Genomic DNA, 26699 nt, shown 5'->3' on the forward strand with positions numbered 1-26699 from the left:
GCCAGTGCCACATATCCGTGCCCATCAGTGTCATCTACCAGTGCCCAGCAGTGCCACCTATCAGAGCCACCTATCAGTGCCCCTTAGTGCCACCCATCCGTGCCACCCATCCATGCCATCTTATCTGTGCCCATCTTTACCCATCAGTGCCGCCTTATCTGTGCCTATCGGTGCCACCTTATCTGTGCCTATTAGTGCCGCCTTAACTATGCCTATCAGTGCCCACAGTGCCACCCATCAGTGCCCACAGTGCCACCCATCAGTGCCCACAGTGCCACCCATCAGTGCCCACAATCTGCCTCAACGGTGCTGCCCCCTAGTGCCACATATCCGTGCCCATCAGTGTCATCTACCAGTGCCCAGCAGTGCCACCTATCAGAGCCACTCATCAGTCCCATCTATCAGGGGTACCTATCAGTGCCCCTTAGTGCCACCCATCCGTGCCATCTTATCTGTGCCCATCTTTGCACATCAGTGCCGCCTTATCTGTGCCTATCGGTGCCACCTTATCTGTGCCTATTAGTGCCGCCTTAACTATGCCTATCAGTGCCCACCAGTGCAGCCTATCAGTGCCCACCAGTGCAGCCTATCAGTGCCCACCAGTGCAGCCTATCAGTGCCGCCTCATCAGCGCACTTCAATGAAGGAGAAAAATGACCTGTTTGCAAAATTTTATAACAAACTATTAAACATGATTTTTTTTTTTTTTTTTTTTGCATCTTTTTTTGTTTGTTTAGCAAAAAATAAAACTCCGAGCTGTAACTAAATACCACCAAAAGAAAGCTCTATTTGTGGGAAAAAAATGATAAAAATTTCAGTGTTGTATGACCGCGTAATTGTCATTCAAAGTGCGTCAGTGCTGAAAGCTGAAAATTGGTCTGGGCAGGAGGGGGGTTTAAGTGCCCGGAAAGCAAGTGGTTAATACTGTGATTATTGCATTTTTATTTATTTTCACATTGCACTTTAGAAGATTGGGGAATTGGATCGCACATTGGAATTATTTATAGATTTTTATTACACGGTAGTTTGTTTCATATATTTTTTTCCAGGTTTCGGTTGGGTAGGTAGCGCCACATACCATTTTATTATTATTTGATTTTATTGTGTGAGATCACTTTTATTTTTTTTGTTTTGCCACCTTCAATAAACTCGTTGGGGGAACACAAATCAACTCCAATGTTCATCGTTATCCCGACTCCTTAAAAAATCATTGTAGCATTCTTTTCTCCAATATGTGTGTTTTTTTTTTTTTTTTTTTTTGTTTTTTTGTTTTTTTTTTTATGTGTGTAAATTATGCCCCTCGGGGGAAAGTTAATCTACCTTCTTTGAAACATATCTTTATAAATCTTACCAAAAATATTCTCCCATCTGCTACCAGAACATTTTAGTTTTTACATTTTCTTTTTTTATTGGGAATGTTTTAAAGCAGAAAGTAAAAAATATTGTTTATTTTTAAAAATTGTCGGCCCTTCTTTTGTTTCTAGAGCAAAAAAATAAAAAACCGCAGAGGTGATCAAATACCACCAAAAGAAAAGCTCTATTTGTGGAGGGAAAAAAAAAAAAAGACATTTTATTTGTGTACAGCGTCTCACGACCGCGCAATTGTCAGTTAACCACTTGCCGCCCGCCCTATTACAAATTGACGGTGGCAAAGTGGTTTCATAATCCTAACCGGACGTCATATGACGTCCTCAGGATTATGAGCCGCTGCGCGCCTCCGGGGGCGCGCATCGCGGCGATCGTTGTTGCGGGGTGTCAGTCTGGCACCCGGCAACTACGATCTCGGTAAAGAGTCTCCGACGGAGACTCTTTACCGCGTGATCAGCCGTGTCCAATCACAGCTGATCACAGTGTAAATATGAAGAGCCGGTGATCGGCTTTCCCTCACTCGCCTCTGTCAGACGTGAGTAGAGGAGAGCCGATCGGCTGCTCCTCTGACAGGGGGGGTCTGTGCTGATCGATTATCAGCACAGCCCCCCGAGGATGCCCACACTGGACCACCAGGGACACCACCAGACCACCAGGGAAAAGGTAATCCTCCCTAGACCACCAGGGATGCCAGTCAGCACAATGGATGCCAATCAGTGCCCATAATGGATGCCAATCAGTGCCCACAATGGGCATCGCTGATTGGCATGCATTATTGTTTGGCACTGATTGGCATCCATTAGTACAGTATAACACCAATGCCGCCTATGATTGCCCACCTGTGCCGCCTATGAGTGCCCACCTGTGCCGCCTATGAGTGCACACCTGTGCCGCCTATGAGTGCCCACTTGTGCCGCCTATCAGTGCCCACCCATGCCCATCTGTGCCGCCTATCCATGCCCATCTGTGCCACCTATCCATGCCCATCTCTGCCGCCCATCCATGCCCATCTCTGCCGCCCATCCATGCCAATCCGTGCCAGCTATCAGTGCCAATTTGTGTCACCTATCAGTGTCCATCCGTGTCGCCCATCCGTGTCGCCTATCAGTGTCCATCAATGCCACCTCATCAGTGCCACTTCATTGGTGCCCATCAGTGCCGCCTTATCAGTGCCCATCAGTGTAGCCCCATCAGTGCCCATCAGTGAAGGAGAAAACTTACTTATTTACAAAGTTTTGAAACTGAAACAAAAAAAAACATTTTTTTTTTCAAAATTTTCGGTATTTTTTTTATTTGTAGCGCAAAAAATAAAAACCATAGAGGTGATTAAATACCACCAAAAGAAAGCTCTATTTGTGGGAAAAAAATGATAAAAATTTCATTTGGGTACAGTGTAGCACGACCGCGCAATTGTCATTCAAAGTGCGACAGCGCTGAAAGCTCAATATTGGTCTGGGCAGGAAGGTGTTTAAGTGCCCCCCGGTATTGAGGTGGTTAAAGTAATGCAGAGCCGTTCTGCAAAAAAAAAAATGACCCGGTCATGAAGGGGGTGAAACCTTCCGGAGCTGAAGTGGTTAATGATGTGTTAATGAGTACTGCACAGAGCTGCATTCATTTGTGTCTATTACACCTTCCTGGAGTTTGGCTTTCACACACACCTATAAGCATAGGCGTGCGCACAGGGTGTGCCAGCTGTGCCTGGGCACACCCTAATCATCCCGTGTGGTGCAGATTCCCCCTGCTGCCCCCACAGGGTGGCTGTAGGGTTGCCACCTTTTCTTCAAGTCAAACCCAAACACTTTATCGGCGTACAGCAATTTTTTTTTTTTATATTATAAACTATATATATATATATATATATATATTGCTATTAAATAACATTTCTAATCAAATGCAATTAATAACAAGAGTCCCCCTTTACATCAGAGTCCGCAGAGTTCCCCTTTTATATCTGAACTCGCAGAGTTCCCTTCCACTGTAAGGGGCGACTCTGCAGACTCTAATGGAAAGGAGAACTCTGGGGACTCTGACATAAGGGATCCTCTGGGAACCCTGATTTAAGGAGGAACACTGAGAACTGTGGCCTCTGTTGTAAAGGGGGAATCTGATGTAAGGGGTGCTCTGAGAACCCTGTACTCTCTCAGAGGCAGGAGAGAGAAGAGGGGAGACTTCAGTCACAGACTGGGATGGATGGTGAGCTCACTCACCCCTTGGCGATCAACACTTCTCATCCAGATGTATTTGAGACTGCTGGACTTCAAATTTCCAGCCCCCACTTTCCTTTTCTGAAGTACAGCGCCAAGGATTGGAGTGTGGGGCAGACACAGAGGGGTAGGGGGGGGGAGAGGTGCAGATCGAGCCCTCTCTCCTCTCCCATCTGTGTGTGTGTTTGGGGGGGGGGGGTTGTTAGTCCTGGCTTTGGGCAGCGTGAAAGAATGTAACAGTCACTCTCAGCTTAGACAACTGCAGCCAGCATCCCTGCTGGGAAGCCATAGTCCAGTCTGAATAATGTGTCCGGGTTTCAGGCAGTCTCAAACCCGGACATATGGTTCCAAACCCGAACTGTCCGGGTGAATCCTGGACAGGTGGCAACCTTAGGTGGCTGGCTTCCGTCCTCTCCTCTCCTGCTGGCTACTGCAGGCACAAAGGGGGAGGTTTCAGAATGCAGAGCAGGGGAAGGGGGGCAGTATATATGTAATTGACAGGCCACTTCCTTTTCTGAATAAACACAGTGAGTGTTTAGTGCCAATCACTCACTGTGGTCATTCATAACGGAAGCATAGTAAACTGTGTGCTGCGGTTTGCGAATGAACAGGAAGCGGTTCAGCACAGAGCGCTACCCAGCTGAGGCCACATGGGTGTTTGAGCCTCTGGGCGCACACCTATACCGATAAAATGATTTCACATGTCCATGTAACAAAGCTAAATGTCTGCAGCGTCAAGTTATAGTTCATTACCCAATCTCAGCAGCAGATGGCGCCCAAATACTGCTAATGAAAGTGAATCTAATCCCAGCAACAAAAAATGTAATATTCACCTGTCCTTGTACGCAGTGGCTGCATTAGTTGTCTTTTTTTTCAGGCTAATGCCCCGTACACACGAGCGGAAAAATTTTGGATGTTTTTTCCGACGGAATTCCGCTCAAGCTTGTCTTGCACACACGCGGGTCACACAAACGTTCTCTGAACTTTCGAGCATCAAGAACGCGGTGATGTACAACACAACGACGAGCCGAGAAAATGGAAGTTCAATGCTTCCGAGCGTGCGTAGGAATTTTGCGCGTCGGAATTGCTACACACGATCAGAATTTTTCAAATCGGAACTTTTTCCGACCGAAAAATTGAGAACCTGCTCTCAATGTCTCAAAGTCCGATGGAGCCTTCGCACGATCGCATTTTACGACCAAAAGCTCACATCGGTCTTTTGCTGCCCGAAATTGCAAGCGCGTGTACGCGGTATAAGAAAATATATGCTGTTTTTTATATATATATATATATATATATATATATATATATATATATATATATATATATTTATGGCTGGAGCCCTATGGCCGATACGTATCTGAACAAAACAAGCTTATCATGAGACACCTTTTATGAAATGGACCTGAAAGTGTGCCCTGGTCTAATGGACGGTATACCAAAATAAGGGGGCATACCCAGTAATTAGAATGAATATGATTGAAGAGAAATGTTTTTTGATAAATGCCCTAAAAAGGGGATGGGAGGGAGGGTATTGCGCACCGGAAACCGACAACCACCACAGGCGAACGGGCTGGTTAAATACCCCCCGGGCTCCTCCCATAAATTCAGGCCACCATACTGGCCTTCTTACTTATGGCTGGAGCCCTATGGCCGATACGTATCTGAACAAAACAAGCTTATCATGAGACACCTTATATGAAATGGACCTGAAAGTGTGCCCTGGTCTAATGGACGGTATACCAAAATAAGGGGGCAAAACAGTCAGGTATGGATAATAGAGTTTTATTGTTTCCTGGTTAATTTTATTGAGCCAGTTGAGTGAATGCTCGAGACATCTCCACCTGTGGGTTAGGGATGTACCGAGTGAAGCAGGCCGACTTCCACCTGCCCAACCTTTTGATGACGTGGTCCGGGACCCCATGCCGGGATGCGGATGAAGCTGCTCCAATGCGGAAGGAGTGGCCGGAATACTCACTAGGATTGAGGAGCAGGTTGCGGAGGAGAATCCTGATATGCTTAATAAATTGTTGGTTAGTTAGTGGTTTCACCGGGAAGGGCAAAAGTGGGCTAGAGTCCGGGAGCTCGGGCAGCCGAGCGAGAAACTGTGTAAGCATCGTGACCGGGCACCAGGCATTGTTGGTTTTGTAGAGGTGGATGTCTACGCCGGTGCCTGTCTGCTGGGTCTTGGTTACCGGGAGGTGGAGGATGAAATGGTCCTGGTGACGGAGCAGATGACGTCTGCGGAGGACTGGGCCGTGTAGGCTGTTGTGAGTGAACTCACCGGGCCGAAGGAAGCCATAGAAGGCTAGGTAAATGGCTGCCTGTATGACCAGACTGGGGAGAACACCAAAGGGGTAGCTGTTGAGTATGGTGGACATGTCCCTGAAGATGGCACTGGTGATGGGGAGCCGCTTGACTTTTACTGGCGGCTGTTGCTTTTGGATGCCGCGTAATATGGCTCGGACAGCGTGGGACGAGAAAACAGAGGGTTTGGTAGGATCCTGGATTGAAAGGAAGTGCTGAACACCAGCTAAGTATAAGCGAATGGTGTTAAAAGACAAGGCCAGTTGGTTGTGGCAGTACGAGATGAAGGCTAGAATGTGTCTAGTATCTGTGGGGGTGCCTACTGAGGAGGTGACCAGAAATGCGTTGAAGGTTCTCCAGGCTACCTGGTAGGCTTTGAGAGTATTGTCCGATAACGAACGGTTGATGAGCTGCGTGGCTCCTAGTAAATGCGGCTCTAGTCCAGGGTCAACTGCGACCAATGCGGGATAGGCGCTGATGCGGCATCTGCACTGGGAACCTGTAGAAAGAAGGACCGGAAATTAAAGCGGGAGAGGGCGTCAGCTGCCCGGTTATATTTCCCTGGGATAAACATGCAGATGACGTTAAATTGGTGCTGTAGTGACAGCTGCACCAGCCTGCGTAGGAAGGACATCACGGAGGGGGATTTAGACCTGCCTTTATTGACAATTTCGGCTGTGGCCTGATTGTCGGTGGTGAAGCCTACCGTTTGTCCGGACCAGGTAGGGCCCCAGAGCTGGGCGGCTGCAACCATGGGGTAGAGCTCGAAGAGTGAAGAGGATTGACTAAAGCCCGGGATGCTAAGTATCTGAGAAGGCCAGGGTCCGGCGAACCAATGGTGGCCAAAAATTGCTGCAAACCCTGTAGAGGCCGCGGCGTCTGTGACTACCTGTGGTGAGAGAGGTGAAATGCACGGGATGAAAAGGGAGATGCCATTCCAGTTGGACAGGAACTCGTCCCACATTGCCAGGTCTGCTAAAGCTGCGGTGTCTAGGCAAAGGATATGATCCGGGTCTTGAGCCTGAGACAGGTAGACCAACAGTCGTGAGATAAAGGAACGGCCTTGTGGGATAATGCGCATGGCATAATTGAGCATGCCCAACAGTGACTGCAGCTGTCTCCTAGTACATCCCCTGGTCCGAGTGAACTCGTGAAGTGCCGCCCTGATGCGGGTTAGTTTGTCAAGGGGCAGACTGGCTTTCATGGAGCCGGCGTCTAAAATAACACCAAGGAAGGTGATTGAATGTGCGGGTCCGTCCACCTTATGTTCAGCGATGGGAACATTGAGGTTCCCGAAAACGGTCCTTAACTTGTCGAGATCTCTGGGAGGTGCGCCTGGCCGTTCTATCAATAAAAAATCATCTAAGTAGTGGATAACTTGCTGACAGCCGACCTTGTGTAAGAGAATCCACTCGAGAGATTGGGCAAATATGTCGAACAGCCACGGGCTGCTTTTGGAGCCGAACGTCAACTTCGTGGCGAAGTAGTATTGATCCTTCCACTTAATCCCGTGCCAGCACCAGAGGGACGGGTGGATAGGTAACAGTTTAAAGGCGTCGGATATGTCCGCTTTCGCCAGCCATGCGCCTGTGCCTACTTTAAGGATGGCCTGGATTGCCATGTCCACTGAGGAATATTTTAAGGAGAATTCTTCAGAAGGGATCAATGAGTTTAAGCTAGGGATGTGAGAAGAATGAGGCGCAGACAGGTCATACACTAAACGACTTTTATTGGAAAACTTGCCCTTGACAAGCCCAATAGGGCTAACTCTCCACATATTGAAGGGGGGCTGAGTGAAGGGGCCTATAACGAAGCCTCGATCCACCTCGTTCTGCAGCAGTAGGTCGATGGCCTGTTCGTCAGAGGCTGCTGAGCGGAGGTTTCTGCACTCGTGGGTTTGGTGAGGTAGGGAGATGAGGCCGGTGTGAAAACCTGCGGTGAAGCCGCCTATGAGGAAGGTGGTTAGTGAAGGAGTGGGGTGCGTGTTGAGGTAGAAGCCCAGGCAAAGTATGTCTATACGGCTCAGTCATGAACCTTTGTGCGCTTTGACCTCGCACAAATTCCTGGGGTGCGCCCTGTGGCATATAACGCAGATATGCAGTAGACGGCACTGGCTGTAATTACAAGAACCGTAGTTGAAGTTATTGCAGATGGCCGCACCCCCAATGGTTTGGACCGTGCGTCCAAATTTGTCCACCTGGTTTTTTGGTGCCGAGCCTGATGGGCCTGGGGCTGCGGCAGAGGTGGAGGGAAATTCTACCGGGCGAGTAGCCGGTATGTTGGCGCACCAGGGAGCGGTATGGGTGGAGGACTGGCAGACGGCACACAGGGGAGAACGAAGGCCGGCAAAATGCCGGCAGAATAGTTCCGTGTCCATCAGGCTCCAGTCTGTGAGAGACTGGAACTGTGCCAGTTTGGCGGCTGCTTTCGCTGAGAAGGAACGATGGTAGTCGTAGAATGCAAAGCCACCATATTTGTACCCCAGGTCCACCACCGTGTGGAGATACAAATCTAGTTCAACCCTCCTGGCAGGAGAGGCTGAGCAAACGACATCTCTGAGCATGCCGAAGGCTAGGGTAAACTCGGGGATGGATAGCTTCCGGTTTAGCCTGGGGTCCTTAGCTTTGAGAACTACGGATACATCCCCCCAGGTGTAAGCCTTGTTCTCTGCCAGGTCATGCACCGAAATGAGCAAGGAGGCAAGGTTAACATCCTTGCCGTCCAAGATGTCCTTCCTAATGCTGGCCGGCACAAGATGTGCTGGACAGACCACGGGACATGTGCCTTCGGTACCTGTTGGTAGAGGAGACGGGACTGCATCCGGAACAGTGGTGGCTGTAGCTGGAGGTGTTTCTAAGAGGGTCACTCTGGTTTGAACATCCGTGACCGAGCTGGCCAGAGACGACACCATGGTATGCAGTTGACCTATGGCCGAAGAGATGGACTGCAGCGTAGCCTGAGGCGGGGTACTAGGCCCGGCGGTAGCTGGGGGGGCAGAGAGGAGCCTAAACAGCTCTGCCTTCCTAGCTGTGGCTGGGAAGGGAATGCCCCTGCGTCTGAGCTCCGCTGACAGCCTAGGGATAGTCCAGCCCCTGAAAGACTGAATGCTGTCGCCCACTGAAGGCGGGCGAGGTGACAGGGGGGCAGTAAGGTCTTCACTGCTGGTCTGGGACATGGTTCCTGATGGATCGAGCCCCGGGAGTGATGTCCTATCTCTTTTGGGGAAGATAGAAGGAGCCTAACAAGGAAAACTGGCATGTGACGTAAGTAGTTGGCTAACACAACTGAAGTGCACCGGTGAGTAGATATTTCTGCGCCATGATTCCTAAACCATCACGCCGTTATTCCCTCATTGTTTCTGTTATCCTTTTGAGATTTCCGTTTTTTTTTTTTTTTTTTTGGCCCAGCGCCAGACAACCTGTGGAAAAAATAAATGAAATGTGGCTGTTCCCTCTGGGGCACGCCGAACCGTATCGATGCATCATAGATGCTACTGGATTCGGATCGGAGCGCTATAAGTGACCATGAAATGAAGCACGATTTGCCGTGACAGAGGCACAAACTGGTCGTGTCGTTAGTACAACTGACAGCAGAACGGACTCTGGAGCACGTACTGAAATGAGGGCAACAACCTGTGGGGCGAACCGGAACGAATCGGTGCATCCGATCGTGCGACTGGATTCGAACCGGAGCGCGGAATGTGACAGTGAAATGAATGAAGGACTACTGTCATGACAGAGGCCTGGGATGGCCGGCCCCAAACTGAGGCTGGAACCAACCCGGATTTCTGGAGCATGCACTGAAATGAGGCCGAAAAAGCTACAAAATGTGGGACCGTCCGGGCGAATCGATGCAAACGAAATGCGACCGGATTCGACCCGGGCGAACTAGATGAGGATGAAATGTTTTCCCATGGTAAAGCTGCGACTCGGAGAGGACGCGACTCACAACCGTCAACGAACGGGCTCTAGCGCATGTACTGAAATGAGGCCAACGACAACTGGGACACGTCGACCAAACCTGTGCGTTTTTTTTTTTTTTTTTCTTTTTTTTTTTTTTTTTTTTTTAAAACGACTGGTATTGATTCGAACGTAGTGGTGACGTGAAATGAATCCCATGACAGGGCCCGGGTTGAAATGGTAACGCACGGGCTCTGGAGCATGTACCGAAATGAGGCCAAGCTATTTGGGACACGTTTAATCGAACCTGTGCGTTTTTTTTTTTTTTTTTTTTTTTTTTTTGGCAAACGACTGGTATCGATTCGAACGTAGTAGGTGACGTGAAATGAACCCATGACAGAGACCTGGACGGTTGGAACGCGCGGACTCTGGAGCATGTACCGAAATGAGGCCGAATACCTAGGGGCACCCCGGGACGAATCGGCGCATTTAGGTGATGCAACTGGATTCGAATCGGAGCGTAGTAAGTGACAGGTGAAATGAAGAAATGGCCTACGTGAGCCAGTTTGTGGCAGAGGCATGGGTCGTTGTGCCGCAAGATACGACTGACAACGATATGACTGCGGAACATGACGAACAAGATTATGCAACCGGTAGCTAACAAGGTATCACAGACAACCTACCGAACGACGCCCGTGAAATGAAGGGCGTGTGCGGGCAAGTGCGACATGAGTGATAACAACCCGGTATCATCCCGAACGATGTGACATTTTTTGGGGTTTACGACACTCAAATAAAATAGAAATGAATAGAAATGAAGGTCAATCGAGACCCCTACCTGCAGCAGTCGAGCCGGCGAGATTTGTACAAAACCGGACGGAACACGAAAACTACGAGACTTCCAAGAAGGGAGACGTTTGTCTGAATGGTAATCAAATGGTGATCAACACGAGCTGTCGGCCTAGTGACGTGGTATTGCGCACCGGAAACCGACAACCACCACAGGCGAACGGGCTGGTTAAATACCCCCCGGGCTCCTCCCATAAATTCAGGCCACCATACTGGCCTTCTTACATATACACATATACAGTGCCTTGCAAAAGTATTCACCCCCCTTTGGCTTTTTACCTATTTTATCACATTACAGCCTTTTAGTTCAATGTTTTTTTAATCTGAATTCTATGTGACGGATCAGAACACAATAGTCTAAGTTGGTGAAGTAAAATTCTAAAAATATAAGCATAAAACTATTTTTCAGAAATAAAAAAATGATAATTGTCATGTGCGTATGTATTCACCCCCCTTTTGTTATGAAGCCCATAAAAAGCTCTGGTGGAACCAATTACCTTCAGAAGTCACATAATTAGTGAAATGATGTCCACCTGTGTGCAATCTACGTGTCACATAGGGTTGCCACCTGTTCGGGATTCACCTGGACAGTTCGGGTTTTGAATCATGTGTCCGGGTTTCAGTTCACCTGAAACCCGGACACAATATTCAGACAGGAATGTGGCTTAGAAGAAGGCCCCATAGTAGGGTGAGGGGAGCACTATGCACGCCACATTACTATTCTCTTTGGAGTACCCAAAGGTGTCCTAGGCCTGTTACAATCCTATAGATCAGAGGTCTCCAAACATTTTAACCACTTTCAGACCGGACCAATTTGCTGGTCAAAGACCAGACCACTTTTTGCGATTCGGCACTGCGTCGCTTTAACTGACAATTGCGCGGTCGTGTGACGCGGCTCCCAAACAAAATTGACGTCCTTTTTCCCCCACAAATAGAGCTTTTTTTGGTGGTATTTGATCACCCCTGCGGTTTTTATTTTTTGCGCTATAAACAAAAATAGAGCGACAATTTTGAAAAAAACGCATTATTTTTTACTTTTTGTTATAATAAATATCCCCCAAAAATATATAAAAAAACATTTTTTTCCCTCAGTTTAGGCCGATACGTATTCTTCTACATATTTTTTGTAAAAAAAATCGCAATAAGCGATTATTGATTGGTTTGCGCAAAAGTTATAGCGTTTACAAAATAGGGGATAGTTTTATAGCATTTTTATTAATAATTTTTTATTATTTTTTTTTTACTAGTAATGGCGGCGATCAGCGATTTTTATTGTGACTGCGACATTGTGGGGGACCCATCAGACATTTTTGACACAATTTTGGGACCATTGTCATTTATACAGTAATCAGTGCTATATAAATGCAGTGATTCCTGTGTAAATGACACTGGCAGTGAAAGGGTTAACCAGTGGGTGGCAGTGTAGGGGTTAAGTGTTCCTAGGGGTGTTACTAACTGTGTGGGGGCTGGGCTTTCATTTAGTGTACACTGATCTCTGCTCCAATCACATGGAGCAGAGATCAGCGTCACTAGTTGCTAGGCAGAATGGAAAAATGTTGTTTACGCGGCATTTCCTCCATTCGGCCGCTCCGTGAGACGATCGCGGGGATGCCCGCGGCGATCGAGTCCGCGGGTCCCGCGACCGGACTCACGGGGGTCCCGACCAGCGCGGGAGCGCGCCGCCGGCGGCGCGCTACAGATGGCAGGGCGGCATCGAATATTGGACGTACATGTACGCCAATATATATATATATATATATTTATTTATTATTATTTCAATAAAATATTATTTATTAAATATTATAAATATTATTTATATTTATTATTTATATTTTTGGCTTTATTGTATATATATATATAATAATAAATAAATAAATATATATATATATATATATATATATATATATATATATATATATATAATAAATATAAAAATAATAATAATAATAATATATATATATATATATATATATATATATATATATATATATATATATATATATATATATATATATATATATATATATATATATAATAAATAATATTTTAATAAATAATATTTAATAAATAATTATAAATAATATAAAGCCAAAAAAAACAAAAGCAGAAAAAAAGAAAAAAACAAAACCACAAAAAGAGTCTATTGATATCCACACGTGAAAAAAAGAGAGAACAGATGAAAAAAAAAAGGAAAAAAAATCAATAAAATCCTTGATTGTGCAAATCCAGCAGTAATAAAGTGACTTTTTTCGTGCTTGCGACTAAAATTCTCCAGGTGACAGTGTGCTCCCCCACAAGGTTCCCCACTCACCAAAACCATACACCCCTACAGGGGTACTGGGCCTTCAGAACAGTCTTTATGTGATTCCAATCTTCAAATCCGTATTGCAATGTGATTACTCCAAGAAATACACCCCTCCCCCGGGGTACTACACCTTTAAATGCCATCCCAGTTTTCAGGCACCATATGCGCATTCCAAAAAGGAGGGAGTCCAATTTAATCCTCATAGGAGAAAAAAATATGAAATCTCCATAGTGTAGTAGATCATTTTAAATGTGATCAAAAAATAGGAGCACTAATTATAATGGCAGGAAAAAAAAACTTTTATTCTTAAGAAGCACGTATGCTAAAAAAATGTATAAATTAAAAGATATTTTTATATAAAAAAATGACAAAAAATATAAAATACAAAAATATATGAAAATTAATTGTCACATACTTCCACATAACAGTTCATACGACAGTGGAGTAACAGGATAAAAAATAATAATTAATAGCAAAAATACAAAACAAAAAATAATAAAAATAAAAATAAAAAAAACAGAAACTAATAAAAACCAGTCTCAGACAAGTTAAAATGAAGCTGTGAAAAAAGCTAGCAGAGGGCAGATTAAAGACTTTCAAATAGCTCACACCATGATAGGTCCCAAATTAATAGTCAGCAAGTGTTCCGCAAACTAAAGAGGACATACATCCAATTCAAAATGAGCTTATAGTGCCAGCAGTCCGCTGTTATAAAGTGCGGAAAAACCCCACTGCTAATCCTCAGGTTGTGGCTAGAAAAAAAATATACATACACCCTCTGCAGGCTTCAAAAACGTATTCGGGACCTGATCAGAGGATACACAGCGCGCGCTCCAACTGCGTTCCACCCGTTCGGGGCGACCCCGGAAATGACGTAGTGTGTGTGGCTCCGTCGGACGCGTTTCGTCATTGACGTCTTCAGCGGCGGTGCCACGCCACTACACACCACGTATTTTATGGAACCCCTCCACATGTCAATCACTGTAAAAAAGAGCAATCAAAATCATAGGAGACGGGCACGGGGAGGGGGTCATCATGACCATACTTGTAAATAATGAGGATGTCTCGATATACCCCACACCTCCCATAAACGGACCAATCCGGTCACGAAAAGGCGGGCACAGAGGAGGGACTCCTCGAGAACTGTACGCAGAGAATAACACACACCTTATCTCTATAAACGAAACCTCTATCCCAAAAAATATTTTGTTATTAATAAATAAAACATTTCCATAAATGACGTAAATTGAAGATAAAACAAAGGAGATAAAATAAAATATGAATAAAAAAAGCGAAACAAAATCTTCAATCATACGAGCCGAAATCCCTAATAAAATTATTTTGTTGGGGTAAGATAGAAAAAACACCAAATAAAAGCCAAATCTTATATGAATCAGATATTATACCATATTGGCTAAGTGATTTCCCTGTTCAGTACTAAGACTAGACAACATCCATTCTGCCTAATTGCAACCACCCTAGGTAATAGACAGGAGGGACAGAAAGCCATGGCATCTAGAGGACAGAAGTATCTTTTTCTTTCATCTTTACAAAGCCAGATACTATCCCGTAAAACTAAAAGGTAAGAGACAAAAATACTCAAACTATACCAATCCGGATATTATCAAGTAAAGTTATATAAGGGGAGATCTGTCTCAGATCGAGGATAGGATGAGAACTTTTGCTAATAAATGAGACGACTGTCACGTACCTGGTTGGAGAGCCCAAGCGTGCAGGGAGCGGCGCCTCGTAAGCCCCGGCTCGAGAGCCCCTGGAGATGGGAACAGGGATTCAGGAGTCCGGAGGGCACAAGTGCCAAACTGGTCAGCTGGTAGAAGAGACCGGAGCAGATGGTGGGCCGGAGCGGAAGGTGCAACCAGCGCAGGATGCTGGACAGGAACTGCTGGACGGCTGGCACAGGCGAACAGGCAGGAGCTGCGGAAGTAGTAGTCAGAGCAGGTCCGTAGGCAGACTGGCAGAAGTAGTCAGGAACGAGCTGGGTCGGCAACAATCGGGCAGCAGAGGTACAAGGCAGAAGGCAGAAGCGTGGTCAATCAGGCAAAGGGTCGGAGGCAGGCGGCAAACAGGCAAGGTCCAGGAACAGGCCGGGTACAGAATCAGGAACAAACACACAGGAACAGATAGCAGGAGTCACGGGAACGCTGCAGGCGGGACAGCACAGAGGAGCAGGAGCAGGTCCCTTAAGTAGGCAACTGGGCGCCAAGAACGGTCGCACGGTACGTCTACGTACCCCCGCGGGTGACCGTGCTCCCGTTCGTGACCCCGCGTACCCGCGTACGCCCGTTCGGCTCGTCGCGCACCCGCGTGCGCCCGCTCGTGTCAACGCGCACCCGCGTGCGCCTGTTGGGGACTATGTGCACTCGCGTGCGTTCGTTAGCGCCAACCCGCGTCCGAAGGCACCGACGATCCCCTCGTACCGGGAACCTGCGGGTAAGTCTTACTTGGGTGACCGGGGTGGTGGAACGACCGTGACATTGCCCCCCCCCCCAAGGGGCAACCTCCGGATGCCCAACTGAGCCATCTTATCCGGGTGAGTTCTTTTGAAGGCATGGATTAGTCTTTCGGCATGCAGGTTGGACTTCGGTTCCCATGAATTCTCCTCAGGGCCATATCCCCTCCATTTAACCAGAAACTGGGTCTGGTTACGTCTCCTCCTGCAATCCAAGATAGCTTCAACCTCAAATTCCAATTCCCCATCAATCATCACGGGTTCTGGGGGGTTGGTACTCCGGTCGGCAAAGGGGTCCGGAACCGCAGGCTTGAGCAATGAAACATGAAAAACCGGGTGGATCCGGAATGACCCCGGGAGTTTCAGCTCAAAGGCTACTTCATTTAGTTTCCTCAGAATGGGGAATGGACCCACAAACTTCGGACCCAGCTTCCTGGAAGGGCAGGCCAACTTCAAGTTTAACGTAGACAGCCAGACCTGGTCCCCGACCTGGAGGTTAAGTTCGCCCCTTCTCTTCCTATCGAAGGCTTCCTTATAGTGTTCCTGGGTTTTAGCCAGCGTTTCCTGAAGGATCCTGTTATTATTCCTGAAGAAGTTAAGGTCCTCCTGGACCGCCGGTACTGAACACTCAGGAAGATTACCGGGCAGAAAAAGTGGGTGGAAACCGAAGTTTGCAAAGAAGGGGGACTGCTTGGTGGCCGAATGGACGGAATTATTATATGCAAATTCCGCTAAAGGTAGAAGCGATACCCAATCGTCCTGGGAGAAGGAAGAGAAGCAACGCAGATACTGCTCCAGCGTTTGGTTGGTTCTCTCGGTCTGGCCGTTAGTTTGAGGGTGGTAGGCCGAAGATAGGCGAAGCTCAATTTTCAGGGCCCCACAGAGAGCCTTCCAAAACCTGGACGTGAATTGAACTCCCCTGTCAGAGGTGATGTCAGCAGGAATGCCATGGAGCCTTACTACTTCTTTAATAAAAGTCCTGGCCATCTCTGTGGCCGATGGAGTCCCCTTCATGGGTAAGAAGTGGGCCATTTTAGTAAATCTGTCCACCACCACCAGAATCGAGGAAAAGTCTTCAGAGGGGGGCAGTTCCACGATAAAATCCATGGATATCATCTTCCACGGCCTATCCGGGATGGGTAATGGCCTCAGCAAGCCCCAAACCCTCGACTTACTCCCCTTATTCCTAATGCAGGTGGTACACGCTTCTACATATTCCCTGCAGAATTTCTTCATCTGGGGCCACCAAAACGTGCGTTGAAGTAAGTCTAAGGTTTTGAATGCCCCAAAGTGACCGGCCAATGGGTGGTCGTGGCAGGAGCTGAGGACCGCAGTACGTAACTCCTGGGGGACGAAGATTCTATCCTGGTGCCAGAGAAGACCATCCTTGGAGGTTAAAGAGGTGTCAGAAGATAGAGCCGGAACACTGGAGGCCTGTTTAATTCGTGACAAGAGATCTTCTTGGAGCAGGAGAAAGTTCCCTGGGGGAAGAATGGTGTCTGGCGTAGGAGATAACACTGGCTCATTGTACATCCGGGAAAGAGCATCGGGCTTCACGTTCTTCGACCCGGGCCTGTACGTGATATGGAACACGAACCTGGAAAAGAAAAGTGCCCACCGGGCCTGTCTTGGCTTCAGTCGTTTGGCAGATTTAAGATACTCCAGGTTCTTGTGGTCCGTATAAACCAGGATCGGGTGGGAAGCACCTTCAAGGAGGTAGCGCCATTCCTCCAACGCCGCCTTGATTGCCAGTAATTCCCGGTCTCCGACGTCGTAGTTCCGCTCAGCTTCTGAGAGCTTACGGGAGAAAAAGGCCACTGGGTACAAAAGTGACTTAGGCCCCTGTCTCTGGGATAATACCGCCCCAACGGCTACTTCCGAGGCATCTACCTCCAGGATATAGGGCAGCGTGGCGTCGGGGTGTCTCAGGATCGAAGCTGAAACAAATAGTTTCTTCAGGGTTTCAAAGGCTTCTTGCGCCTTGGGAGTCCACAGGAATCTTTGACCCTGTTTGGTCAGCTCCGTGATGGGGGAGATAATGGATGAAAATCCTCTGATAAACTTTCTATAGAAATTGGCAAATCCCACGAACCGTTGGACCCCTTTCCGGTCCGAGGGAGCAGGCCAGTCTAGGATGGCTGAGACTTTCTGGGGATCCATTTCTATTCCTTTTACGGAAATGATCAAGCCCAAGAATTGAATGCTCTGTTGCTCGAAGACGCACTTCTCTGGTTTGGCGTACAGGCCATGGAGACGGAGACGAGCCAGGACAATCTTCACATGCTCCCGGTGTTCGGCTAAGGAGGAAGAAAAGATTAGTATATCGTCAAGGTATATAACAACAAACAGGTCTAAGTACTCTCTGAAGACATCGTTGACGAAATGCTGGAATGTAGCAGGGGCATTACAGAGTCCAAAGGGCATGACGAGATACTCATAGTGCCCGAAGCGGGTACGAAAGGCGGTCTTCCACTCATCGCCTTTGCGGATACGGACCAGGTTGTAGGCGCCCCGCAGATCCAGCTTGGAGAACACCCTAGCCGACCCCAGTCTCTGGAACAATTCAGGTACCAACGGTAGAGGATAGCGGTTTTTCACAGTAACCTTATTGAGTGCCCGGTAGTCTACACATGGTCGTAGGGAGTGATCCTTCTTCTGGACGAAGAAAATCCCTGCACCTGCCGGGGAAGTGGAAGGTTGGATAAAGCCCTTCTTTAAATTATCATCCAGGTAGGTCTTTAGAGCTCCCAGCTCGGTCTCGGATAGGGGAAAGATTCTCCCGAAGGGAATCTCCGCTCCCGGAAGCAAGTCTATCGGGCAATCATATAGTCTGTGGGGAGGTAGAGTCTCTGCGCCCTTCTTACTAAAAACATCCAAAAATTGGTGATAGACTTCGGGCACTGCCAGTCGGGTTTCGGTGTCTGTCTCCAAGCAGAGCAGGGAAGGAGGGTCCGTCTTGATGGCTGGAAGGCAATACTGATGACAATAGGCAGATGGGAACTCGATCTTTCCAGTGAACCAGTTTATCAGGGGATTGTGGGCCTTCAACCAGGGTATGCCAAGAATTATGGGAAAGAGAGGAGACTTGATAATGTCCAGACACAGGTGCTCTTGGTGGTCCCCCGTGATGGTGACAAGAAGGGGAGATGTTTCCTGGGTTACAGGTCCGGATCTCAGAGAGGAACCGTCGGCCAAATAGATTGGAAGTTCCTTGGCCCTGGGCCGAAGGGGAATGTTGTTCCTCAGGGCGAAGGATAGGTCCATAAAACCGCTACAGGCCCCAGAGTCAATGATCGCGTTGACGCGGATAGTCTTGCCGGAGAACTGTAAAAGAAGAGGCACAGCCAGGTGAGAGATGGTACTGGTACTAGGCGGAGTAGGAGGAGAGGCGGGAGGTATAAGCAGGCACTTACGCGACTTGGCGGGGCAAGTGCGAACATAATGTCCAGATCCTCCGCAGTAGAGGCACAGGTTACCAGATCTTCGGCGTTGGCGCTCTTCGGGGGTCAAAGGTGAACGTAGTAATCCCAGCTGCATGGGTTCCGATAAATCCGGAGAAGAAGGACCAGGGAGAACCGGTGGATTGGCACTTGGAACCCGTGGCATCATCCATACTGGGCGAGAGGTGGAAGAAGAGCGCTCCAGACGACGCTCTCTTAACCGCCTGTCGATCTGGACAGAGAGGTCGATGAGCGCTTCCAGGGTCTCAGGAGTTCCTACACGGGCCAGTTCGTCCTTCAAAGCCTCCGAGAGTCCCATGCGGAACTGGTAACGGAGAGCTGAGCTGTTCCACTCTGTGTCGGCGCTCCAGCGCCTGAACTCAGACACGTAGTCCTCTACTGGCCTGTGACCTTGCTGGAGTGCATGCAAAGCCGCTTCTGCGGTGGCTGCGAGCTGGGGGTCCTCATAAAGACGAGACATGGCTTGGAAGAAGACATCTAAGGAGTCCAGACAGGGGTCTTTTCGTTCAAGGAGGCGATGTGCCCAGGCCTGGGGTTCGTCGGTAAGTAAGGAGATAACGAACCCTACTTTCGTAGCCTCAAGAGAAAAGGTCCGGGGCTGAAGGGCGAAGAAGAGCTCGCAGGAATTCCGGAAGGCCCTAAACTTATTCCGGTTACCGGAAAAACGGTCTGGTGTAGGGACCCTTGGCTCTGGCGGCAACATGACCACTGAAGGGGGACCTGGGGATCCGGAGGCAACTGGAGCTGCGGCAGATAGGGCTTGAACCCGTTCCTCCAAACGACCATAACCCTCTTGCAGGTTCTTCACGGCCTGGGTGAGGCCGGCTAGATGGTGGCACAGTTCATCCATCGGAGACGCTCCCTGCGAGGGCTCGGACATGGCTGTCCCGTACTGTCACGTACCTGGTTGGAGAGCCCAAGCGTGCAGGGAGCGGCGCCTCGTAAGCCCCGGCTCGAGAGCCCCTGGAGATGGGAACAGGGATTCAGGAGTCCGGAGGGCACAAGTGCCAAACTGGTCAGCTGGTAGAAGAGACCGGAGCAGATGGTGGGCCGGAGCGGAAGGTGCAACCAGCGCAGGATGCTGGACAGGAACTGCTGGATGGCTGGCACAGGCGAACAGGCAGGAGCTGCGGAAGCAGTAGTCAGAGCAGGTCCGTAGGCAGACTGGCAGAAGTAGTCAGGAACGAGCTGGGTCGGCAACAATCGGGCAGCAGAGGTACAAGGCAGAAGGCAGAAGCGTGGTCAATCAGGCAAAGGGTCGGAGGCAGGCGGCAAACAGGCAAGGTCCAGGAACAGGCCGGGTACAGAATCAGGAACAAACACACAGGAACAGATAGCAGGAGTCACGGGAACGCTGCAGGCGGGACAGCACAGAGGAGCAGGAGCAGGTCCCTTAAGTAGGCAACTGGGCGCCAAGAACGGTCGCACGGTACGTCTACGTACCCCCGCGGGTGACCGTGCTCCCGTTCGTGACCCCACGTACCCGCGTACGCCCGTTCGGCTCGTCGCGCACCCGCGTGCGCCCGCTTGTGTCAACGCGCACCCGCGTGCGCCTGTTGGGGACTATGTGCACTCGCGTGCGTTCGTTAGCGCCAACCCGCGTCCGAAGGCACCGACGATCCCCTCGTACCGGGAACCTGCGGGTAAGTCTTACTTGGGTGACCGGGGTGGTGGAACGACCGTGACAACGACGATAAAACGATATAGCCCCATATTAATCTAAATGTCATCAAACAAGGCTATAGACCCAAAAAATAATAATAATAATACACAAACAAATTCCCTTATCCCATATATAAGGTATATAAATAAGTACCTCTACCCAATATGTAACAAAAAGAAAAAAATATATATAAATATGGGAAAAGGGAAAAAGAGAACCCTGAACACAAAAATAAATAGAAATATAAGTATAAGAATATAAAGAAAAGACCATAAAGAGGAGGAGGTCATTGTATCTAATGTCTAGGGGTTAGCTATAAAGCAATTTAGGTCTATATCAAGGTTGAGGCCCCGCGGAGCAAGGGACCCCAACCTATAGATCCATGCAGTTTCGTTTTGTGAAATCAAAGTTGTTTTGTTACCTCCCCTCCAATTATCCTTAATACAGTCTATGCCATAAAATATTAATCCCGACGGATCTCTTTGATGAAATTCGTCAAAATGACGGGATAAATTATAGTATAAATTAACCACTAGAGACCCGCGCTATAGTCGAATGACGGCTACAGCGCGGACCTCCTTTGCCGGGACTACGTCTATTGACGTCGTCCCGTGCACGAGCGGCCTGCGCGCCCCCTGAGTGGCGCGCGCGGCGTGCTCTGCGATCGGCGAGTCTATGAGACTCGCCTGATCACGGATCTGAGCAAGGGGTCGATCCCGACCCCTTACCACGTGATCAGCTGTCAGCCAATGACAGCTGATCATGTGATTCAACGGAGCCGGTAATCGGCTATTATTCCTCCTCGCGCTGACAGCGCGAGGAGAAAAAAAGCCGATCACGGCCAGCCCTGCCAGTGCCCACCTGCCCCCTGCCAGTGCCACATTATTAAAAAATAAGTGCCCCCCGTCAGTGCCACCCAGAAGTGCCCATAGTGCCACCTAGCAGTGAACACAGTGCCACCCAGCAGTGCCCACAGTGCCACCCAGCAGTGCCCACAATCTGCCCCAACAACGGTGCTGCACCCCAGTGCCACATATCCATGCCCATCAGTGCCGCCCATCAGTGCCCAGCAGTGCCACCTATCAGAGCCACCTATCAGTGCCAGATATCAGTGCCCATCAGTCCCATCTATCAGTGGTACCTATCAGTGCCCCTTAGTGCCACTCATCCATGCCACCCATCCGTGCCACCCATCCGTGCCATCTTATCTGTGCCCATCTTTGCCCATCAGTGCCGCCTTATCTGTGCCCATCAGTACTGCCTTATCTGTGCCTATTAGTGCCGCCTTAACTATGCCTATCAGTGCCCACCAGTGCAGCCTATCAGTGCCCACCAGTGCAGCCTATCAGTGCCCACCAGTGCAGCCTATCAGTGCCGCCTCATCAGCGCACTTCAATGAAGGAGAAAAATGACCTGTTTGCAAAATTTTATAACAAACTATTAAACATGATTTTATTTTTTTATTTTTTGCATTTTTTTTTGTTTGTTTAGCAAAAAATAAAACTCCGAGCTGTAACTAAATACCACCAAAAGAAAGCTCTATTTGTGGGAAAAAAATGATAAAAATGTCATTTGGGTACAGTGTTGTATGCCCGCGCAATTGTCATTCAAAGTGCATCAGCGCTGAAAGCTGAAAATTGGTCTGGGCAGGAGGGGGGTTTAAGTGCCCAGTAAGCAAGTGGTTAAAGTATATATTCAAACCAACCTGAGGAATAGATCTACGTTTAACCCAAATACACCAGGAAACCAATGTTTGGGGGCATTTGGGAAGATGGTGGAAGAAGATCTAAAGAAATTAGAAAAAAAAATCATAAGAAAACGGAAAAAATCTGGAGAACAATAAAAGAAATTGGGGGAGAAGAAGGATGTGGTCATCAGACCGGCCCACAAAGGGGGGGGGAGGGGGGGGTCTAGTGATTTTGAATAAATTTGACTATAAAGAGGAAATGAATAATCTGTTGAACACCGAAAATAAATAGAAGAAGTTGAGGGGAAATCCGAAACATGAATATGAAAATAAATTAGCAGCATTTGTGAGAAAAGGAAAAGAAAGTGGAGCTCCACCCTAAAGTGGACCTTCCGCTCATCGGAGCCCCCCTCCCCCTCCGGCTCCACAATTGGCACCTTTCAGGGGTGAGGGGGGTGCAGATACCTGTACAGTACAGGTATCTGCACCCACTTCCGGGATAGCTCTCTGCGGAAAGGGGCGTAGATTACGCCCCTTTCCGCAAGTGCCCGCCCCTTTCCGCAAGTGCCCCGCTGCCTGCTGGGAAACACACAGATGCCAGAGGCAGCGGGGACCGTCCTTATTGCGCAGCGCGACTCGCGCATGCGCAGTAGGGAACCGGGAAATGAAGCCGAAAGGCTCCACTTCCTGATTCCCATACCCAAGATGGCGGCGGCAGCACCCGAGAGGCGATCTAGAGATCGGCTTCGGGTGCCGACATCGCGGGCGCGCTGGACAGGTAAGTGTCACTATTTTAAAAGTCAGCAGCTGCAGTATTTGTAGCTGCTGGCTTTTAAAAAAAAAAAAAAAAACGCGGAGTCCCGGCGGACTCCCGCTTTAATACATGTGAGGCAGAATATTTCATTTCAAATTCAACAAAGACTCCGGTATCATATTGGTGATCATACCAGAAATAGTTACACTCCATTGCCAGTTTAAGTCCTTCAATAATATATTCAATTTGTTCCTGCCGCATATCAGTATACTCATACAATGCCTTTCTGACCCCTTTTAGTCAGGGCTGGACTGGGACAGAAATTTGGCCCTGGACTTCATCCAGACTGGCCCCCTTACATTTTGAGTGTCCCATCAGCATCCCCTTTACATCAGAGTGTCCCATCAGCACCCCCTTATATCAGAGTGTCCCATCACCAGCCCCCTTACATCAGAGTGTCCCATCACCAGCCCCCTTACATCAGAGTGTCCCATCACCAGCCCCCTTACATCAGAGTGTCCCATCACCAGCCCCCTTACATCAGAGTGTCCCATCACCAGCCCCCTTACATCAGAGTGTCTCATCACTAGCCCCCTTACAACAGAGTGTCCCATCAGCACCCCCTTACATCAGAGTGTCCCATCACCAGCCCCCTTACATCAGAGTGTCCCATCACCAGCCCCCTTACATCAGAGTGTCCCATCACCAGCCCCCTTACATCAGAGTGTCCCATCACCAGCCCCCTTACATCAGAGTGTCCCATCACCAGCCCCCTTACATCAGAGTGTCCCATCACCAGCCCCCTTACATCAGAGTGTCCCATCACCAGCCCCCTTACAACAGAGTGTCCCATCAGCACCCCTTATATCAGAGTGTCCCATCACCAGCCCCCTTACATCAGAGTGTCCCATCACCAGCCCCCTTACATCAGAGTGTCCCATCACCAGCCCCCTTACATCAGAGTGTCCCATCACCAGCCCCCTTACATCAGAGTGTCCCATCACCAGCCCCCTTACAACAGAGTGTCCCATCAGCACCCCTTATATCAGAGTGTCCCATCACCAGCCCCTCACATCAGAGTGTCCCATCACCAGCCCCCTTACAACAGAGTGTCCCATCAGCACCCCTTATATCAGAGTGTCCCATCACCAGCCCCCTTACAACAGAGTGTCCCATCAGCACCCCTTATATCAGAGTGTCCCATCACCAGCCCCCTTACGTCAGAGTGTCCCATCAGCACCCCTTATATCAGAGTGTCCCATCACCAGCCCCTCACATCAGAGTGTCCCATCATCAGCCCCCTTACAACAGAGTGTCCCATCAGCACCCCTTATATCAGAGTGTCCCATCACCAGCCCCCTTACGTCAGAGTGTCCCATCACCACCCCCTTACATCAGAGTGTCCCATCACCACCCCCTTACATCAGAGTGTCCCATCACCACCCCCTTACATCAGAGTGTCCCATCACCAGCCCCCTTACATCAGAGTGTCCCATCACCAGCCCCCTTACATCAGAATGTCCCATCACCAGCCCCCTTACAACAGAGTGTCCCATCAGCACCCCCTTACATCAGAGTGTCCCATCACCAGCCCCCTTACATCAGAGTGTCCCATCACCAGCCCCCTTACATCAGAGTGTCCCATCACCAGCCCCTCACATCAGAGTGTCCTATCATCAGCCCCCTTACAACAGAGTGTCCCGTCAGCACCCCTTATATCAGAGTGTCCCATCACCAGCCCCCTTACATCAGAGTGTCCCATCACCAGCCCCCTTACATCAGAGTGTCCCATCACCAGCCCCCTTACATCAGAGTGTCCCATCAGCACCCCTTATATCAGAGTGTCCTATTACCAGCCCCCTTACAACAGAGTGTCTCATCAGCACCCCTTATATCAGAGTGTCCTATTACCAGCCCCCTTACATCAGAGTGTCCCATGAGCAGCCCCCTTATGTCAGAGTGTCCCATGAACACCCCTTATATCAGAGTGTCCCATCACCAGCCCCCTTACAACAGAGTGTCCCATCAGCACCCCTTATATCAGAGTGTCCCATCATCAGCCCCCTTACAACAGAGTGTCCCATCAGCACCCCTTACATCAGAGTGTCCCATGAGCAGCCCCCTTATGTCAGAGTGTCCCATCAGCACCTCCTTACATCAGAGTGTCCCATCAGCACCCCCTTACATCAGAGTGTCCCATCAGCACCCCCTTACATCAGAGTGTCCCATCAGCACCCCTTATATCAGAGTGTCCCATCACCAGCCCCCTTACAACAGAGTGTCCCATCAGCACCCCCTTACATCAGAGTGTCCCATCAGCACCCCCTTACATCAGAGTGTCCCATCAGCACCCCTTATATCAGAGTGTCCCATCATCAGCCCCCTTACAACAGAGTGTCCCATCAGCACCCCTTACATCAGAGTGTCCCATGAGCAGCCCCCTTATGTCAGAGTGTCCCATCAGCACCCCCTTACATCAGAGTGTCCCATCAGCACCCCCCTTACATCAGAGTGTCCCATCATCAGCCCCCTTACATCAGAGTGTCCCATCACCAGCCCCATACATCAGAATGTCCCATCACCAGCCCCCTTACAACAGAGTGTCCCATCAGCACCCCCCTTACATCAGAGTGTCCCATCATCAGCCCCCTTACATCAGAGTGTCCCATGAGCAGCCCCTTACATCAGAGTGTCCCATCAGCACCCCATACATCAGAGTGTCCCATCAGCACCCCCTTACATCAGAGTGTCCCATCACCATCCCCTTACATCAGAGTGTCCCATCACCATCCCCTTACATCAGAGTGTCCCATCACCATCCCCTTACAACAGAGTGCCCCATCACCATCCCCTTACATCAGAGTGTCCCATCACCAGCCCCCTTACATCAGAGTGTCCCATCAGCACCCCCTTACATCAGAGTGTCCCATCAGCACCCCCTTACATCAGAGTGTCCCATCACCAGCCCCCTTACATCAGAGTGTCCCATCACCAGCCCCCTTACATCAGAGTGTCCCATCAGCACCCCCTTATATCAGAGTGTCCCATCACCAGCCCCCTTACATCAGAGTGTCCCATCACCAGCCCCCTTACATCAGAGTGTCCCATCACCAGCCCCCTTACATCAGAGTGTCCCATCACCAGCCCCCTTACATCAGAGTGTCCCATCACCAGCCCCCTTACATCAGAGTGGCCCACTGAGCCATCGGCCCACCGGGAAACTCCCAGTAGTCCCAATGGCCAGTACATGCCTGCTTTTAGTCCATCTTCCTGTATAATACTAGTGTATAAAGAGTTTACGTCGATAGTGGCCAGTAGGTATCCCTCAGTATTTTTCATATCTTGTATTTCTTTTATAAGTTGGGTGCTATCCTTCAGGTGAGATTTCCCTTGCAGCACTAAGGGTTTTAGGAATTTATCCAGATATTCCCCAAGGCGTGAAAAGATGGAATTTACCCCCCACTGACAATTGGCCTTCCTGGGGGCTTTTCGAGTCTTTTATAAATTTTTCGGCAAATAATAAATAACCGAAGTCTTTGTTGAATTTGAAATGAAATATTCTGCCTCACATGTGTTAAGGATTCCACTTTTTCTTTTCCTTTTTTCACAAATGCTGCTAATTTATTTTCATATTCATGTTTCGGATTTCCCCTCAACTTCTTGTATTTATTTTTGGTGTTCAACAGATTATTCATTTCCTCTTTATAGTCAAATTTATTCAAAATCACTAGGC

The sequence above is a fragment of the Lithobates pipiens genome, unplaced genomic scaffold (assembly GCF_037356315.1).
Source record: "Lithobates pipiens isolate NorthernLeopardFrog02 unplaced genomic scaffold, aLitPip1_a1.2 Scaffold_28, whole genome shotgun sequence".
In the NCBI taxonomy this organism is placed as follows: domain Eukaryota; kingdom Metazoa; phylum Chordata; class Amphibia; order Anura; family Ranidae; genus Lithobates; species Lithobates pipiens.